This window comes from Cetorhinus maximus, chromosome 24, assembly GCF_964194155.1.
Source record: "Cetorhinus maximus chromosome 24, sCetMax3.hap1.1, whole genome shotgun sequence".
NCBI lineage: Eukaryota > Metazoa > Chordata > Chondrichthyes > Lamniformes > Cetorhinidae > Cetorhinus > Cetorhinus maximus.
In genome coordinates, this window is record NC_135902.1 from 48,449,568 (window position 1) to 48,470,527 (window position 20,960).

Consider the following 20,960-nt stretch of genomic DNA (forward strand, 5'->3'; position numbering starts at 1 on the left):
TTGTGATGCCATGGCATACAAGGCTATGGGCCTAGTGCTGGAAAATGGAATTAGAATAGTTAGGTACTTGTTTGACCAGCGCAGACTTGATGGGCCGAAGGGCCTTTTTTGGTGCTGTAGACCCCTATGACTCTCTGACTCTAAAAGTAGGCCATTCGGCCCCTCGAGCCTGCTCCTCCAGTCAATAAGATCACTGCTGATCTGACTGTGGCCTTAACTCCACTTTCCTGTCTGTCCCCCATGACCCTTGACTCCATTGTCAATCAAAAATCTGCCTAGCTCGGCCTTTAATATATCCAATGGCCCAGCCTCCACTGCTCTCTGGGGGAGAGAATTCCAAAGACTAACGATCCTCTGAGAGAAGAAATCCCTCCTCATCTCTGTCTTAAATGGGAGACCTCTTATTTCTAAACTGTGGACCCTAGTTCTAGATTCACCCACAAGGGGAAACATCCTCTCAGCATCTGCCCTGTCGAGCCCCCTCAGAATCTTATATGTTTCAATAAGGTCACCTCTCATTCTTCTAAACTCTAATAAGTACAAGCCCAACCTGCTCAACCTTTCTTCCTAAGATAAGCCCCTCACCCCAGGAATCAGCCGATTCTCTAAGCAGCTCCCAATGCAAGTATATCCCTCCTTAAGGAAGGAGACCAGGACTATACACAGCACTCCAGGTGTGGACCCACCAATGCCCTGTACAGTTATAGCAAAACTTCCCTACTTTTATGCTCCATCTCCCTTGCAGGAAAGGCTGACATTTCATTTGCCTTCCCAATCGCTTGCTGTACCTGTACGCTAACTTTTTGTGATTCCTGTACAAGGACAGCCAGATCCCTCTGTACGGCAGCATTCTGCAGTCTCTCTCTATTTAAGTAATATTCTGCTTTTCTATTCTTTCTGCCAAAGTGGACAATCACACATTCCGCCCCCCTCAAATGGCCTCTAGATGGGGGTCCGCCCACAGTGATTAAAGGAGGTGAGCACTCGTATTTAAATAGGAGCTCACAATCTACCCCCAGATATCCAAAAACATTCCCGAACTAATCACTTTTGAGTTTTTGATTCCGTTCGATCAGGCGGAGCCCTCATTCCACAGAAGGCCCCCCCTCTGACAGTGCAGCCCTCCCTTGATGCTGGCACTGGGCACATCAGTCAAGATTATGTGCTCAAGTCCTGGCGTGGGATTTGAACCTTCTGGCGTCAGGGGTGAGGAGGGTCCCCACTAAGCCACGTGCTGTAGGTGAACGTGCTGTCGTGTGAGGAGGAAGTCGCCTATTCCTGAATGCAGACAGCTCTTCATCGCCAAGTGGGAAAATGGACCTTTGTTTAACGAGCAGCGTCAGGGAAGGTTTTCATAATTCGATGCAAGTACTCGGGAAGTACTCTATTTAGAAACCGCATTGTCCAGATTTCCTACCTCTGTACGGGTTATATTAAGAATTGTCACTTTGCTACTTCTAACTTCAGTTCACCATTTCCTGATGAACACAATTGCATTTTAGATTTTGACAATGTTACAATTCTTTGCCAACATTGCTGACTTGTCCTTATTGCAACAACCCCTCCACCGCTTGAAGCCTGGAGTATTCGAGAGTGTGAGACAGAGCAGTCGTGGAATGACCAATCCACCGCTATCTGCATAGTTCATACAAAGGATCCCACTGCGTGTTGGAAGATGGACTGCACCAGCTGCACAAGACACTCTTCATTAAAAAGCTAACTGGTGTATCAGTATTTCATCACAAGATAAAATTATTTACAGCAATCGTCATTCCCACATGCAGTAAAGCACTCAGCAGCTCAGGCAGCATCTGCAGAGAGAGAACGTTTCAGACTGATGGCCTTTCATCAGAACTGAACTGTCCCTCCCTGACGCTGCAGCATTTCCAGCACTTTCTGCTCTCCCTTTCCAATTTCTAGCTGTAGTTGGTTTTAGTTTTCTCAATACCTCGCCTGTTCGGATTTTGTAGCAATCAGTAAGTCAGATTTTGTCTCCTGTTGTCAGGCTCAGTTCGAGTTTGGAGTTCAGCAGCCCCAGGGCTTGGGGCTAGTTTTAACTCAACTACAGTCTTCTGACCCACAGAAACTGAGCTCTGCTTTCCTGAGTGGAAAGTTCTGGAATACTCGTTGAGAGCCTCTCATCCCCCAGTGAAACCTATCACTGTCAGTCAATGAAGACAAAAGATGCTTAAAAATATAATTGCTTTTGTCACGAACCTTGAGGTATTTGATGAGAGTATTCATTGTGATGGTGACAGCAGGGGTGAACATTTACCAGTTATGCTTGTGTTCTGTTCTTAAAGTCGTGTGTGTGGGAACTAAAGGTGTTATTGAAACACTGGACAATGCAACACGCAGATGGGTGGGCTTTGTTGTGTCAGAGCACATTGTAATTAAGATAATTCAACATATGAAAGTCGATGACATTTTCCAAGCAAGAAAATTCACTTGGGACATTATATCGGATCGATCTCCCTGGTGTTTTGATATTCACTGCTTTTTATTTCAGTGGGTGCTGAGAAGTGATTTAATAAGATCTTGGGTGATCCAAAACTTAACTCCATTGACCTCCCTTATCCCACGATCCACTTACCCAACAAAAGCCTATTGATCCTAGTCCCGGAAGTTCCAATTGCAACCCCCCACCCCCAACACCCCCCACCCCACCCCAACCCCACCCTCCCCCCCAGCATCCACGGTCTTTAGTGGGGGGAGAATTTTAAATTTCTCCCACCCATTGACCAAAGCTATGGACCACAACGTAGAGACTCCATCTTGCATCAACACTGACAACCTCACTCTGGAGGTCGTCGACGGCTTCAGATAGCTTAGGTCAACAATTACCAGCAACCTGCCCCTTGATGCCGATATCAGCAGCAGGATTTCCAGGGCTGCAGTTGTCAAGTCAAAGTTGAGAAGTTGAGTGAGGACCAACAGCAAACTAACCGAAAATGCAAACCTCCGTGCGTACCAGGCTTGTGTTCTCAGCAGCCCCCTTTAACAGCAGTGAGGCTAGGACAACTCATGCAAACCAAGAAAAGAGGCTGAACTGCTCCCACCTCCGCTGCCTCGGACAAATATTGGGCATCTCCTGGCTGTACAGAGTGCTGAATATGGAATTACACCAGCCATGCAAGGATCCCCAGCGTGTTTGCCCTCTTGAGTCAGCAGCGACTCTATTGGCTGGGTCATGTGAGCCACACCCCCAAGGACCTGCTCCATGTTGAGCTTGTTATCAGCCCAAGACCAACATGTCACCCACGCCTGCAACACAAAGGACACCAGTAAGTGAGACCTCAAGTTGACCGGGTTCGGAGTCGATGCACGGGGATTCCTCCCGGCTCACCGGAATGCCCGGAGACAAGCAGTCAGGAAGGACGGGGAAAAGGCAGAGGACAAAAGAAATGATCAGATGGCGGAAAAGGAAACCCGCTGGGAGGAAAAAAAATCATCAGTCAACCTCGGGCCAACGCTACGCATCAGGGCCAGTTGTGGGAGGGGACTGCCACTCGCGAATCAGCCTCCACAGCCACAAAAGACGATGCTCAATCCAGAAGTGGCATATACCCTGGGCACAGCCGATTCTCTCCCGGGTTGGAGAGATGCCTTTAACTCCATCCTGCTCCTGCAATGGTTCTGTTAATAGGAATGAGGCAGATAGGGAGATGGAGATACAGGAAGTGAAGAGATTGTAGGACACCATTTTCACAACCTGTTGACTTGAACAATGAGCTCTTGGTGAACAAACCTCCAATGAAACTCAGGAGGAGAACCCGTTTCCTACCTGTGGACATGGGACACCTGCCCAGGAGATGCTGAGGAGGAGACAACCAACTCCTCCTACCTGCCAGATAGACACCTGGTTTGGGGAGCAGATGGGGAGTGGGACTAACTGGATAACTTTCACAGAGCTGATACAGACACGATGGGCCATATAATGATCCTGGGGCTGAAAGTGTTAATTTATGAGCACAGGTTAGACAGACAAGGCTTGTGTTCCCTTAAAGCATGGAGCTTAAGGGGGCAACATAAGCGAGTGTTTCAGATGATGAAAGGAGTTGATCCATGTGTGTCTGCTTGTCATGTTACAGAAATGATACAGAGGCACTGGAGAGGATGCCCATAAAAGGCTTACAAGGGTGATGCAAGGAAATGAGCTTTTACCTATTAGAAAGGGTGTACAGGCTGAGGGGTGACCTAATAGCAGTCTTTAAGATTATGAAAGGTTTCGATACAGCAGACTCATAGAGATTGTGTGAATATTTCCACTAGTGGGGAAGAGCATAACTAGAGGCCATCAATATAAGAGTATCACCAAGAAATCCAATAGGGAATTTGGAAGAATCTTCTCTACCCAGAGAGTGTTGAGAAGGAGGAACTCGGTACCCAGGGAGTGGCTGAAGTGAATGTTCTAGACATTATTGCATCGCTGATTTGAATTCATTGCCACAGAAGGCTGTGGAGGCCAGGTCATTGAGTGTATTTAAGACCGAGATAGATAGGTTCTTGATTGGTAAGGGGATCAAAGGTTAACGGGAGAAGGTGGGAGAATGGGGTTGAGAAACTTATCAGCCATGATTGAATGGCGGAGCAGACTCGATGGGCTGAATGGCCTAATTTCTGCTCCTATGTCTTATGGTCATGGTCTTATAATTAAGGGGAGGTTGGATGAGTGCACGAGGGAGAAGGGAACAGAGGGTAAAGCTGTTTGAGTTAGATGAGGGAAGTACATAAACACCAGCAATAACTGTTTGTGCTGAATGGCCAGTTTCTGCATCAATTCGATGTATTCTGTGCTTGAGAGCTCTGGCTGGGGAGTCCCAGAACAAGGAGCCATAACCTTAGAATTAGAGCCAGGCTGTTCAGGGGTGATGTCAAGAAACACTTCTTCACACAAAGGGTTATGGAAATCTGGAACTCTCCTCCCCCCCAGAAAACCTGTCGAGGCTAGGGGTTAATTGAAAATGTCAAAACTGAGATTGATGGATTTTTGTTGGGTGAGAATATTTAAGGATATAGAACAAAGACGAGCAAATGGAGCTAAAATACACATCAACCATGATCTTATTGAATGGCAGAACAGGGCAGAGTGGCCTTCTCCTGTTCCTGTATTGCTGTGATTCTACAATAGCTGAATGTTTTAGGAATTGGCCTGGGCTCTGATTATCAAATCAAACAGGACACAATTGTCCCTGTTCTGCTGGGGACCAGGAGAAGAGACATTGTTATTCACTGAAAGCAGCGGGATGGATTAATTTTCTGGAGCTTTCCTCAATGAACTTTGTGGATCTGGGAATGTCCACATTCCCTCCGGAGGCTAGACTGATGTTAGAGTCCGAGATGGAGCTCTGTGGAAGGTATAGGCTCAAGAGGCCAAGTGGTCTTTCCCATTTCATAGCACTGACTCTTCCTCTCCACCTTCTCCTGGCAATACTGCCTGCAATGGGGAGCTGGAAGAAAGATATCGCTCGTCCTGTAATGAGAAACACCAGCATGAAAGGAGGGCAAAGAATCGCTCCAGTGAATAATAAATCCAAATGTGCAAACTGAATCGAATTGCTCTTTGAGCTTGATTGACACTGGAGAGTTCTTTAAAATAGAGTTTAACATGAGGTCCCACTTTGTTTACGAGTGCAAGCCAATTGCAGAAAGAAATACAAAATCAGTTATTTCATGGATTCTAATTTGGAGCTCAACATTTACAAGAGATTGCAATTGCCCTCTCAGTGACCTTGGGAGTTCATGTGCAGCTACCAATATCAGGAGTGTGCAAATTGGATACTTCTTTACATTAGTGGGTGGGCAGTGGTCTTAAAGGAACAGATCAAGTTAACATCTAAACCCATCATAATTGTTCTTCAGACCCCACTCTGTCCATGAGCAACACCATAGAAGATGAACTATCAACATCTTAAACCTTCGATCTCCTATTGTGGGTGGGATAGTAAACAGCATTCCATTGTGAAATATAACAAGACAAATTATCCTTGTTTTCAAATCCTTCTATGGCATTGCCTCTCCTTATCTCTGCAACCTGCTCCAGCCCTGTAACCAGAGATGTCGGCATTCCTGCAATTCCTGTGCATCGCTGATTTGAATTTCTCCACCATTGGCAGCTGAGCCTTCAGGTGTCTGGGCCCTAAGGGCTGGAATTCCCTCCCTAAACCTTTCCTCCTCTCTATCTTCCTCAAAACCTACCTCTTTGACCAAGTTGTTGATTACCTGTCCTAGCATCTCCTTACCTGTCCTTACCTGTCCTGGTATCTCCTTACCTCTCCTTACCTACCCTACATATTTTAGTGTTTAGATTTTGTTTGAAAGCCCTCCTGCGACATTTTACAATGCTAAAGTTGCCGCACAATTGCGGATTGCTGTTTGCTGAATTCTGTGTTGATAGCAGTCAGTTTGAGGTCTGTTCTGAAGCAGATTGTGGAGCCCATTTAATTTCTGCTGAAGTGTTTATGGGATATTAGAATAATTTGATGCTGCAATGCTGTGATATTGCTGGTGATTTTGGCTCCTCAGCCATAATTCAGACACTCTTATACCCTTCACTGGGTAGAGTTTATTCTTGCTCTGTTGATGATGCTGGGCTAGACACTGAAAGATAGGGTGGACTTAAATCTTCACTCTCAATGTTTGTACTGTGGTGCTGCTAATAGGCATTCATTGCATGGGAGTTTGTAAGTTTTATTAATGCTGTCTCATATGCTTTTATCATTTAAGTACACAGCCTTCAGTCGTCTGCCATACAGGAACAACTGCTCTATAAATAATGTCAAGTGCAAGTCCAGTCCCTGTTACCCCTCAGCATTTCAATATTTCCACCTCTGCAAACATTTTTAGACTTTATAATAAAATATTACGATATTTTATAATAAAACAGGTGTGATTTAGACACAATATTTAACATTGAAGCAGCTTGCGATCAGCTTCGTCTGATTCCAAAATGACCACCTCCTAGTTTTTATCATCTAAAAAAGCTCCCAGTGCCTGTGGCCGCGATAAAGCAATGTCAGGCTTGAAATAGAGGTAATCTCTGTGACGGGTCTTCCAGGCTGCTTATTTCCAGCTCTTCAGTGGAGGTGAGGATGTGGATGGAGCTGAGGGACTGGCTGGCTGAGGGCGTCGGTCACTTGGCCGAGGCTCCCGGTGAACCAAAGTAGAGATAATTCGCGCGTGGCAGCAGAGTCAAAAGCAGGAGAGGGAGCACTCATAGTTGCACTGAGAGGGATGATGTGGTGCAGGATCCTCACATGAGCTCCAGAGGCTATGAGCCTGATGGAGATGTGAGGGTGTGTGTGAGAGTTGGTGGTGTTGTCCCTTGAGGTGTGAGATCCCTGTGGATGTGTGATGGGTTTGTGAGTGTGTGAGTTGAGAGTGAAGAGGTGGTTGCCTTACCCTGGCGGAACAGATGAGACCATTCATCCTCTTCCTGCACTGGGTCGCTGACCCTACTCTGTGCTCCAGTGGTGGTGACTGCCTCTGCCACCACCTCCCAGGCCGGATTGGTGACTCTGGTGGACCTCCTGCGGCCAGAGCAGGGGTAGAGGACAGTGTGGCAGCCGTCCACTGTGCCCAGCAGGTACCCTACAGAGCTGTCACTAAATTTGGGGGCTGCTTTTTTCTTTGCTTTCGGGGACATCTGTCGCCTGGAGCTGTCCTGGTCTGTGGATATGAAGTAGCCTGCGCTCTGGTGCGCTTTAAACATGGCGCCTGCAGCGAGGAAGCGCTGAGGTCACAGCGTGACGGACAAATCCGAGACCACCTGCCAGCGATCCGGCGTGTCTCCGGTGAATGCGTTATCAATGAGGCAGGATGTGCCAGGAAGGGGACGATCTGGTGCAAAAACCTGGCTTTGCGGCCGGCAGGTAAAAGTCTTTTTTCATGTCGGCCACTTCACTTAGTGCAGATCTGGATGATTTTTCTCTGGAGCGGGACTTTGTAGTGTTCAAGTGTTCTGTGTTCGCTTGTGTGAGTCTGTTTATTATTGATGCTCACTGTGCTTGACTGGATAAGCCTGGGTGTGGACTCAGGGAAAAATAAACAAAGCTGCAGAAAGAGCTGGAAGCCAGGTCTGAAGCATGGAGCAGACATTTCAGAGCACTGTAAATAAAAACCTGTTATCAATGTCATCTCGGCATAGCTCTGAGGTATATAAAATATACCACTGACTTGACTCACAATCTTCTGACTCAGAGGTGAGAGGGAAAGAGAGAAAGTGCTACCAACTGAGCCACAGTAATGGCTACATTAGGTTAGATGGCACTTGGAAATTGTGTTGTTTTTGTCGTGACCAATTTTGGGGGCATGTTTGTTTCTGACAGTCCTGATTTGGTGTGAGTTTCAATGTCCTTTGCTCAACAATTTGCCTCAGGGGTTCTTAACTGGAAATTGCAGGCACCTCCAAGTGATGAAGAATCGAACAGTGATTTCAAACACGGCAATTAGAAAGCTGACAGAATAGGCCTCGGTGACAAACAACTTCAAACTTAACGGGGAGTCCATGAGATAAACTGTGCCTGATCTGTAATTGTTCTGATCATGACAACGCAGGTGCACCAAGCAATCAGCAATACACAGAATCAAGAAGGAAACGACTGCACAGGGAACGATCTCTTCATGAATTTGTGCAACTGATCGGCTGACTTTCCTCTTAATCCCCTGAGCACAAGTTTGCAATGCAGCATTTAAAATACTCAGCTCCTGGACACTAAATATTATGTAACATTCAGCTGCTATATCAACAATGACTGCAATAGTCTGAGAGACGCGAAATCGACCCCAAAATTCAGTTGCGTACTGCCAACAGTTTTGGCGCTATGGGTGCCATCTTGATATCAAAGTGGTGTCCGTGCCATTTCCGCTCACTTCTGGTGTGTCCTGTGTCCAACACCGCCTTGGTGAGGGCATTAGAGCTGGTGTTGCAAGTGTGCACCGACAGTGTGCAGCGTAGGCAGGTTGTGGCATCAGTCAGCGTCTAACTCTGCCATTTCCAACATTGCCAACCTAGTTAATGCCCTGCAGTGTTCAGCAGCATGAGGGTATCCCCAGCAGTGCTATTTACAGAGATCACCATCAACCCGCAGGTTAATTGCTGATTAATCTCTGTCACCTCTGTTTGAGTGTGTGGAAGTGCTGGGCGTTTGGAGGAATTGCTTACAGTGGGGAAGTCTGCAGCGAGGGGGCTCACTTAAGGAAGGCGTTGCTTGTGACTGCAAGGATTCTGGTCAAACCCGTTGCCCCCCTGTCATTGAGGGCTATAGTGACAATCTCTTCTGGGATGGAGCTGAGGTAACAAATTTTTTTAAAGAAGAGTCCATATACACCTAGCATCTTCCGGGAGCACTTCCCCCAACTCCAACTAAGCCAGGAGCAGTGTGCCCATCGCCTGTGATCCACGAGGGAGTTGCTCGTGGAACTCCGCCACCTCTTTGAACCAGACCTCCAGCCTCAGAGCAGAGCAAGAGCGGGAAGGAGTTACATAGAATGAGTTACCAAATATTGTTACAAATGGTCGCAAATATAGTTATATGGAGAGGCTGGGATTGTCCTCCTTGGAGCAGAGGGGAGGTGAAGAGGAGATTTGAAAGCAGGATTCAGCCATGAGGAGTTTTGAAGGATGGGGAGATATGGGCAGGAAGATCAGTAACCAGGGGGCGACACAGGTTTTGAGATGATTGCCTAAAGATCTGTCGGGGGTAGGGGAAGATGATGAAGGTTTCTTTCCACAGCGAGTAGTTGGGATCTGGAACACACTGCCTGCAAGGGTGGTGGAAGCAGATTCAAAAGGAACTTTCAAAAAGGAAGCTGGGTTAAAGACTTGAACTACTTGACTTGGGAAAGACTTGACTATGGGGCTCTGGGGAAAGAGCGGTGGGTGGGGGGTTGGTGGGGCTGGTGGGGGGATTAACCGAAGCCCCTTCAGAGAGCCAGCACACAAAAGATTACACAGTGGCCTCCTGTGCTTTCTGGTTTAATGATTCTATGATGACTTCAACATAACCTGGACAGGTGGAAGAGGAGGAGATGTGTGTGGAGCTGGACAGGAGAACAGGAACAATGACAATAACAGAAAATTAAGGTGGAGAAGTACAGATTTGAGGTCAAAGAGGCATTTTGATTTGCCGTTTCAATGTTTAATGTCTCCTCTTAATATATCTAGGATGTAACTATGATGTAACCAGGACCAATCAGCTCATGCCCTATGGGAGATGGAGCCTCCGCTTGGAATTAAATCATTCCGAAAATTGATGGAAGTGACAAAGTAAGAGTTTTTAGTTTTTAAATAGGAACAAATGTTTATTATTTAGCTAAACCGGGTGGATTTTTCAAAAGGACGAATGATATTAAATATTCATCTAAGAGATTACCCTGAAATGGAAATGTGCAGAACTAACAACACATCGAGGTGAAGCTGAGCACTAAAGGAGGTTAATCTAAATAAAAGACTTGCAATTATATAGCACCTTTTACAACCTATGGATGTCCCAAAGTGCTTTACAATGAAGTACCTGTGAAGTGTAACCACTATTAGAATATTGGAAACGTGGCAGCCAATTTGTGCACAGCAAGCTCCCACAGACAGCTATGTGATAATGACCAGATTATCTGTTTGACAGATGCTGGATGAGAAATACATATTGGACACCCTCTACACTTCTTTGAATAATACCAACAGGTTCTTTTATGTAAACCTGTGCGGGCAGAGAGAATATCTCCCACACTGCAGCACTCCCTCAGTACTGACACTCCCTCCGTACTGACACTCCCTCAGCACTGACACTCCCTCAGTACTGACACTCCCTCAGCACTGGCACTCCCTCTGCACTGACACTCCCTCAGCACGGGCACTCCCTCAGCACTGACACTCCCTCAGTACTGACACTCCCTCAGCACTGACACTCCCTCAGTACTGACACTCCCTCAGCACTGGCACTCCCTCAGCACTGACACTCCCTCAGCACTGACACTCCCTCAGCACTGGCACTCCCTCAGCACTGGCACTCCCTCAGCACTGGCACTCCCTCAGCACTGGCACGCCCTCAGCACTGGCACCCCCTCAGCACTGGCACACCCTCAGCACTGGCACTCCCTCAGCACTGGCACTCCTTCAGCACTGGCACTCCTTCAGCACTGGCACTGGAGTGCACTACTCAAATTTCTGGACCAGGACTCGAACACACAACCTTCTGCCTCAGAAGTAAGAGCACCCCCTGCTCAACATGGGACGTGTCAGGGATTCAGCAAATGGAGCTTTATCTGCTGATTATGATGTGGTACCTGAACTTGGAATGGACGGCAAAATTGGTGGGAACAAGCTTCTATTTGCCTGAACTACGATTCCCAGCAAATTCAGCACCACATTCTTCCCAGATTGAAATATAAAATCCAGGCTACGTGTTGACAGTGTTCCTGGCTGTATCTGTCCCCAGTAACAGGCTGTATCTGTCCCCAGTAACAGGCTGTATCTGTCCCCAGTAACAGACTGTATCTGTCCCCAGGAACGGTCTGTATTGTAGTATAATGGTCTGACATATAGTGTTAATATGGGACTGAATGCTGTACTGCCCACACAGCGATGTAAGAAGGCACATGACCTGGACCTAGGGTCAGTGTGATGTTGGCCAGAGACATGTTAAGACCTAAAGATGGGAGATAGCTCCTTGCCTGTATGCTTTACTGTATATTTGTATATGGTTACAAATAGTTAATAAAGACTTGCTGTTAACATACAGAAGACTACTGAGACTTCTTTAACAGACATGTTCTGTAACCAACACCATTACAACATGGTGTCAGCTCAGGATCAAAAAATCCTCAACCTCACAGGAATGCTGAAAAACTAAGATGAAAACCTTCAATGGATTTTGAACGGAAAGAAGTTCTAAAGCTACTGGCTGGAGCTAGAGAGAAGCCCACCTTCAGCCCAGCTTATCAGGTCACAAGGACGCAGGGACAATCCAAGTCAAGGAAAGCAATTCCTGAACTGCCCAGCACAGCGACCTTACCGGTGCTGTGGTGTGAAGCGCCCTCACAGGAGAGGTCAGTGTCCTGCGAGTACAGCCCGATGTTCCACTGTAACAGGCAGGGACACTTAGGCAAACTGTGCCAGTAAAAACACCAACACCACACCGATAGCCCAAAGGTAACCCATGAAGTCAAGACTGAACACCCTGCAGACACACATCCATGCTTCTTGAGTGAGGTCAGGGATTGTGGTTCTTCATCTTGGAATGCTGACATCCTGGTAAATGGTCATCAAACTCATTTCCAGGAGCCCAGTGTGACAGTCTGTCAGACAAGGAACCCTGGCTCAAAGGCCTCAGGCTTCGAACAACGGATACTCCACTTTACTGGGCGAGGCGAGTCCGATTCCCAGTCTTTGGTATGATATTGGAATCAGAGATCCTGGCAGCAAACAGACCTTTGAGCTGATGTGCCCCATCCGTAACCAGCCCTTTCTCTCTCCTGAGCAGGGATATCTGTGTCGCCTTCGAGCCCCTCCAGACGATGCAGGATGTCAAGACCACCGGTGTCGTTAGCCAGCCAGAACAGCACTGTGCTGAGCACTCAAACACTAAAGAGTGTTCAGACCCGGATTTCACCTTCGACCCCTCTTCTCTCTTTGCGGAGCAGGTTTGTCCTTTATCATTTCCAGGTCCCGGAAAGTCCCCGATGGTCATGCCAACATACTGCCCACAAGATTACCATCGGACTCGCCTCCGGTGGAAGTGGTAACAGAGAATGATCGGCAGGCTGAGAAGCCTCTACCTCCAACTATGATGATGGTACAGCTGGTCGACACATCAACCACCGTGCACACACTGCAGCCTCCAACCAGCATGCCACAACCACCAGGGACGCGGGAATCTGGTACCAGTCCCTCACCATCGACAACAAAAAGCAGAGCTGAGCGTGCCACTGAACCTTCTCCTTGCCACAGGAACGCTCTTCCTCAGCCTCTTCCGGATGGCCCGCATGAAGAAAGAAGAAGAAAAGGCAGTGCCAAGGGAACGAATACCACGTTCATCCACCCCGCAAGGAATGATCGAGAGTAACAGCGACCATGGATCAACACAATGGCCAAACCGATCAGGCGTGGGTCAACATTAAGCAAAGGAAGAAATGAATGAAAGAAAACCCAATCGTCAGTCTAGCCTCCAAGCCAACAGCAAGAACCAGAGTCGCCAGAGCCTGCCGCTCTCAATGAGACGTGGAAGGGTTATAAGCCTCCTGACCACCTGAATCACTAACTTCAAAGACTTGACGGAGAGAGATGTGCTTGTGAGAATGTTGTAATAATGCTCATACAGTAATAGCAATAATGTTGGAATAGCATTAAGATAGTAACAATAAGGTAAATGCATAAGACTAATAACAATGTAAGACATGAACTAAACTAATGTAACCCCATATCCATGGGATAAAGACTTGGGGGGGAGGTGTAGTATAAGGGTCTGGTATATACAGGGTTAATGTGGGACTGAGTACTGTACTGCCCACACTGTGATGTAAGAACGCACATGACCCAGACCTGGGGTCAGTGTAGCATTGGCCAGACACATGTTAAGACCTAGACATGGAGATAGCTCCATGTCTGTACCCTTTACTGTTTATTTGTATATAGTTATAGATAGTTAATAAAACTTGCGGTTAACATACAGAAGACTATGAAAACCTAAGAAGACCTGTGGGTGGTGGAGAGTGGACGTTTGGGGTTCCAGGGGAGAGGCGGAGAGGGAGGGAGGTCCAGTGGCCACTGGGCCTTAAGGGGAGCTCCTCCAGCCAGAAGGGGGCTGAAAAATTGAGGTTGGGTGGGAAACGGCCCTTAAGTGGCCATTAATTCACCATTTAAGGGTCCCAAATGGGGCAAGGTCTGAGGCTTCGCCCGCCCCAGCATAAAATCACTGCGAGGTCAGGGTGGGCAGGAACCCAGAGGGAACCCCTTCCATCAATTTCACACTCCACCCCCTGCCACCCAGGCTAAAAACCCACTGGCAGGGGAGTGTGAAATTCAGGCCAGAGTGTATATGTCCCCAGTAACAGGCTGAATCTGTCCCCATTAACAGACTGTATCTGTCCCCAGTAACAGGCTGTGTCCGTGACCAGTAACAGGCTGTATCTGTCCCCAGTAACAGGCTGTATCTGTCCCCATTAACAGGCTGTATCTGTCCCCATTAACAGACTGTATCTGTCCCCATTAACAGGCTGTATCTGTCCCCATTAACAGACTGTATCTGTCCCCAGTAACAGGCTGTATCTGTCCCCAGTAACAGGCTGTCTCCGTGACCAGTAAAAGGCTGTATCTGTCCCCAGTAACAGACTGTGTCTGTCCCCAGTAACAGGTTGTATCTGTCCCCATTAACAGACTGTATCTGTCCTCAATAACAGGTGGTTCCTGTGTCCAGTTTTTCCGGGTTTTGTTTCTGGAATTGAATGATGAAGCCAAGTTTATTCCTCTCAATGTCAGTTTTGGCTCAGTGACACTGCCATTCCTGTCAGTGAATCACGGCTTCAAGTACCACTCCAAAAGACTTCAACACGTAATCGAGGCTGACACACCAGTGCAGTACTGAGGGGCTGCTGCACTGTTGGAAGTATTCACCTTCCAGTTAAAATGTTAAATTGATGATCTGGCTGTCCACTCAGGTAGATGTAAAAGATTCCAGAGACGATTTCATTTGTAGGTGCTTGACTCTTCAGACTGGCTGCATCATTTCCCACTCATTGCAGCAGTGACTACATCTCAAAAAATAATTCATTGGCTGTAAAGCGCTTTGGGGACTTCCTGTGGACATGGAGGGTGCTATATAAATGAAAGTCTATAAAAGGCTAGGGGGGGGGTGGTGCCATACATATCAGATAGTCACTCATAAAACCAATAGCAAATTCAGCAGAAACATCTTTACCCAGAGAGTGGTCAGACTGCAGGACTCGCTCCCACAGGGAACTGAATTGCCTGGATGCGTTCAAGGGGAAGCTGGACAAACACATGAGGGAGGAAGGGATAGAAGGATATGTTGACGGGGATAGATGAAGTAAGGTGGGGGGGAAGCCTGTGTGGAGCATAAACCAGCATAGACCAGATGGGCCGAATGGCCTGATCCTGTGCTGTGAATGTAACACAGTTAAATCTGTTGCCAAACTCTCTGACAGATGCACTGAACAGGCTCCTGTTGATGTCTCTCTGGCTGGTAAAAAGTGCTCACTTGGATGTATTCTCAAATATATATCTACCATACCATTTGCCTAGCCCTGTGGGAGAATTCAATTACTGAACTTGACGTATGGAGACAGTATCATTAGTGCAGCCCGAAGCCTGAACATCTGTAATCCAGTCAAAGAAATTGCATTTCGCGTAGGTAGCTTTTCATATTATTATCGCCACACTTTAAACGGGAGGGTCTCATCAACATTGCTCCAGGTTTAGTAATTGAAAATTGATTGCTCTAATCTGTCACGGTCAATAGGTACTTTAGTTACTGTGCGTACACAATGGGGAAAATGAGCAGATTATCTGGCTATATTCCCACTCACAAATATGACATAAAACTCAAGATGTATCATTTATCTTCCATTTACATCTGCTTGTTGATGGCTCACCTTCATCATTATGAGATACTCGGATAGATCAAATGCAATAAAAAATCCAACAGCATCTCTCAAAATTAAATTCTGCCTTCAGTTGCAATCTCCCACGTTAACCCTTTCGCCCACTGTCAGCACCACCATGCCTGCATCACATGTGACCCGCACACACAACTTGCCAATTTCTTCCAGCTGCTTTTCCCTCACTCTCTCACTGCCAAGAAGGACAAGAGCAGCTATGTTGTAGCAACACCCTTACCTCCCACTCTAACACCATTTGGAGTTCATTAGAACATGAGAAATAGGAGCAGGAGTAGGCCATTCGGCCCCTTGAGCCTCCTTCATCATTTAATAAGATCATGGCTGATCTGATTGTGGCCTGAACTCCACTTTCTTGCCCGTCCCCCCCTAACCCTCAACTCCCTTGCCAATCAAAAATCTGTCTAACTCAGCCTTGAATATGTTCAATGGCCCAGCCTCCACTGCTCTCTGTGGAAGAGAATTCCAAAGATTACAGACTCTCTGAGGAAAGAAATTCCTCCTCACCTCCATGGTAATGGGAGACCCTTTATTTTGAAACTGTACCCCCTAGTTCTAGATTCCCCCAAAGGAGGAAATATTCTCTCAGCATCTAGCCTGTCTGGATGTTCCTTGCCCATTTCTTCATTGTCACTGGTTTAGTGTTTTGGAACAGTCTCCCAGAAACACTGTTGGAGCACCCTCATCTCAAGGGCTGCAACAGTTTGAGAAGAAAATGCACAACCTTCAAACTCAGGGGGCGAGAGTCCTACCAACTGAGCCACAACTGACACATTTTCTCTAACTATATCCTATCCATCACTTTCATAACCGTAAAATCCTCTATTGGGGGCGGTGGGGGGGTTGTGCTGCAGGTTACCCATCAACCTTCTCTATTCTAGAGAAAGGCTTCTTCAATCTCAATACCTTTCACTTCTGGTATTACCTGGTTGTGCGACTTTGGAACTCTCTGCCTCAGAAGGCGGTGGAGGTGAGGCCATTGAATATTATTAAGGCAGAGGTAGATAGATTCTTGTTAGGCGAGGGAATCAAAGGTTATCGGGGTTAGATGGGAATGTGGAAATCGAAACGCAAGAAGATCAGCCATGATCATATTGAATGGCGGAGCAGGCTCGAGGGACCGAATGGTCTACTTCCTAATTCTTATATTCTTATGTTCTTATGAATCTTTGTTGCACTTTTTCCAGCACCTTGTTATTCTTTTAGTCATGTAGAGACCAGAACTGTGTACAGTGCTCCATATGTGTGGCCTGACTATGGTTCTATGCAAGCTTAACAAGGCTAAGATACCTGTTATTTGTCCAGCTAGGACCATGCTATCCATTGGTTTGCATAAATAAGTGGAGCTGATGGGATGAATTCCTGACTATGAATGACAGGTCACCCCTGCCGCGTTCAGTTAGAGAACTAACTAGTTGGCTGTTCTTTAATGGTGTGCTAGAGTATTGTGGATCTGCCGATTCTGGTAATAGACTATCAGCTCTATCACGGAAGGTTAACTTGGCTCCATTATTACCTTCACCTCAAAGACACCCCTGCTTCCCTCCTGACCCCAAGACAATACACCACAATATGGTGATTGCATTGACCACAGCAAGCCCCAGTGACTAATGACAGCCATAGACCGGAGGCCCAGGTAGCCAGCAATTGTTTTATGTATAACTTGTTCCATCATTCTGTGCCATTTCTATAAATAAACGGGAATTTAATGTTTAATGTAAATGGCACTGGGTGAGTGATGAAAGGAAACTCGTGGAATTCAACCTTTGTTTTCTCTGCAGGATGAAAGCACTGGCCCAGCACTCCACATGGACCAGGACCAAGACACCTCAATTAATAACTTCACTTTGCAGGTGACTGCCAAAAATTCAATCCTCTCTCTCCAAATAATACTTGAACCATTGAGCTAATGTGAAGCTAAGAGTATAAAGCTGGCATCGCCTTGTAAGATGCTGTATTTGGTGTCATTCAGGATCTATGTGCCTGTCAGGAAATTGATGCCAGTGCTGCTCAATGAAATTTCTCCACACATTTCACCCTCTTCAGAATAACCTCAGATCCAGGGCTTGAAGCAGCCTACAGCTGCTGAATCGAGCACTCAAAATGGATACAATGCAGGTTAGATGCAGAGTCCACTACACTTCCCATTGAACATTCCCAGGTTAGATATAGTGTGAGTCCAGTACAGTCTACACTGCCCATTGAACACTCCCAGCTTAGATGTGATGAAGAACTACCAACTGAAACTTTCATTTAGCTTGCCGTACCCTTCAAACTAATCTTCTCCTAAGTCTATTTTGAAGTTTTATATGTAATTTGCATTGTATGAACTAACTATGTAACTATGAATAAAACATCGATGAGGAAGACTGGTTATACAGAAAGGTCTGCAGCATTAATAGAATGAGTTCAGCATTAAAAAGTTCATTGTTGAGTATCAGTGATGTCTAATATACACACAGCTGATAAAATATCAGCAAAACAGATTTATAAGGTTAAATATGAAGCAAATGCCAAGCAAGAAACAAGTTTACAATATAACTACAGTTGAAAAATGGATTAATAAATCTCAACAGAGATATATAAAGTACCAGTTGAAATAGTAAAGGTTAATCCAAAGCACTATTTTAACTTTAAGCTTGACTGAAAGATAAGGGGGAAACAGAGGTACTAACTGGTGAATGACAAGTTCTGAATTGATGTCAGGAATCACTTTACACAAAGTTGTGCCTTGGAATGTTTTACTACGTTAAAGGTGCTGTCTAAATGCAAGTTGTTTTTGTTGATCTTACGTGAATGGCTTTCAAGATAGGGTCATGGAGGGTTCTAGAATCACTGGATAAACAGCTAGTTATGGGGTCAAATGTTTATTCTGGAAAGGTGAACCAGTCCGCCCTCAGCTGTGCATTTCTCTGTGTAATATATTTTCAAAATCCCTTTCACTCCTTGAACCTGTGTTTGAACTCAGGCCAGGCTGTTAAGATGAAAATCTCTTTCTGCTGATTCTAATGGTCATTTGGCTCCAAGTAATATAAGTGCCTCTCAGTGGTTAGCAGTCACCTCAGAGTCAGAAGGCTGTCGGCTCAAAGATAAAAGCAAAGAACCGCGGATGCTGGAAATCCAAAACAAAAACAGAAATACCTGGAAAAACTCAGCAGGTCTGGCAGCATCGATGGTTCTTCTCCGCCGATGCTGCTCAACCTGCTGAGTTTTTCCAGGTATTTCTGTTTTTGTTTTTGGCTGTCGGCTCAAGCCTACTCCAATAACATTTGAGTATGTAATCTAGGCCAGTGCTTCAAGTGCTGTACTGAAGGGGTGCTGCACTGTCAGAGGGGCTGGTTTTCGGATGAAACATTAAGCCCTCTCATGTGGATGTAACAGATCCCAATGGAACTATCTGAAGAGGAGCAGCTGAGCTTTCCTGGATGTCCTGACTAGTATTTATCCCTCAGCCAATATCACTAAAGCACATTGTCTGATCATTTATCTCATTGCTCATTGTGGGAGCTTTCTGTATGCAAATTGCCTGATGTGTTTCCTATCTTACAACAGTGACTACATTATAAAAGTGCTTTGTTGGCTATAAAGTGTTTTGGGATGTCCCAAGGTCATCTGGAACCTTCTCCATCCAATTTCTACTGGGATGTCTTTGCAGCAACAACTTGCTACTATTGTAATATGCCATTAAGGGACGCAGCATGACATCACTAGAAGGGAAGTGTGTCATGTGATCCAGTCTTAGTTTCACTTTTGCTTTGAGTAGAGCACATATACACAACACTGATGTCTTCAAGCTTTATATCTATGTACATACCAATGTATATGGTGCTCTTCTCAGATGGAGGCAGGAGCTGGGGACAGTCTTATCCTTTATCTACCCCAGAACAACAAAAGATGGAAAAAGAGAGAAAATGTCCCCTTCTCCAGCACACACATCAGCTGCCCTGATCGTGCACAAGCACCCACCAGAAACCCAATAGAAACTGAGAAATAGGCTCAGATAAGGAATAGTGTGACGGGAAATCTTTTCCCTCGCAGCCTGTTCGATCACCTGACTCGGTGAAAAGGTCAAAACAACAATGTAGAGAGCAGCAAACAAAAAGATAGATTTCATTAAGGAGTGATCAGACTCGCATTGCTCTCCCTCCAGGTGATGGCTGGCACCGATTTACTGTTTTAGAAACTGCATAGTGAGGATTTCTGTCCTTAAATATTTAGCTTGGAGTGAAGTTTCATGTTTAACTTGGAGCAGGCTTTTTAAACATTTGCTGTGAGTGGGTGGTAGCTTGGATCACCGATATCCCACGTATTCCCTACTGAATTTATCAAAAACTGTAATGTCTTTAAAAGCCTTCCAGCCTAATTCCAAAGCTCCAAGTCCACCTGCAAAGAAATTTGACCTCCTGAAGTGGAAACCACAAGTGCCTAACTTTGTGATCTGCTGAGCATTCATCTCTTCAAGGGAATTTTGCAACAATCTGATTACCTGACTTCAGCTACTTTGGACCCATTGGAACTGCAATTCAAGAGTGGAAGACGTCTCCTCTTTGCCAGGCCCATACCAACTGATCTCTAACAACAAGTCAAACATGTAAACTGATTACTTTTCTTTTGGTTTAACACTTGTAGAAATGCGCTGTCTTCTTTAGTTGTTTCTTTCTTATGTGTGTGATATGTGAATGATGTGGCGTTTAGACATTTTTGAGGTGAGAATGTAAATAAATAGGTTTCTTTATTTTTGAACCCTTGAAACTCTGCTGCTGCTGTTCCTTGAAATTGACCACATGCTAAAGGAAGGTTTAGAAACACAAACATGTACCTTTCCAAAAAAAAAAGGCCACGCTGGTTGCAAATAGCAAGGAAAGGGGATTGGGGGTTTCAGTTTATCTCTCCTCCCCTGCCCGAAACAAAGTAGAACCATTTCTCTACATCTGCCCTATCAAATCTCTTCAGAATTTTAAAGCCGTGGATCAAGTCACCCCCCTTAGCCTTTCTTCTCACATTGCCTCCTTGTTGGGATGTTAATGTCTTGTCAAGTACATTGTTAACCTTTGTTAATATCACACCAACTACATTGTTAAGGTTTGTTAATGACAATTACATTGTTAAAGTTAAGAGAAACAGGTGCTGGGTATTAATTGTCTTTGAGCACATATAAATAGGGGATAGCTGGGACACTGGGTTGAGTGGAAGGAGAGGTGTGAGACTGAACAAGTCAAAAAACTCCCTCAATAAAGAAAAGCTCTCTGTCTTGCTTTTGGCTTCACCTATCGGCTTGGATCCTATTAACTTAGGACATGGTCTGGTCCAATCCCAGAGAGTTCAGGTAC

General features: G+C 45.8%; 2 long non-coding RNA genes across 2 annotated transcripts in view; one reads left to right on the forward strand and one right to left on the reverse strand.

The window, feature by feature from the left end:
* Window positions 1-17,988, forward strand: part of LOC144667583 (uncharacterized) — a 40,220-nt gene extending 22,232 nt beyond the window's left edge. Inside the window, exons 2-3 of the long non-coding RNA XR_013573330.1 lie at window positions 10,166-10,267; window positions 17,412-17,988. This is a non-coding gene — a long non-coding RNA (uncharacterized LOC144667583). The remainder of the gene's footprint in view (window positions 1-10,165; window positions 10,268-17,411) is intronic.
* Window positions 1-20,960, reverse strand: part of LOC144667582 (uncharacterized) — a 113,340-nt gene that overhangs the window by 54,648 nt on the left and 37,732 nt on the right. The window lies entirely within an intron of this gene.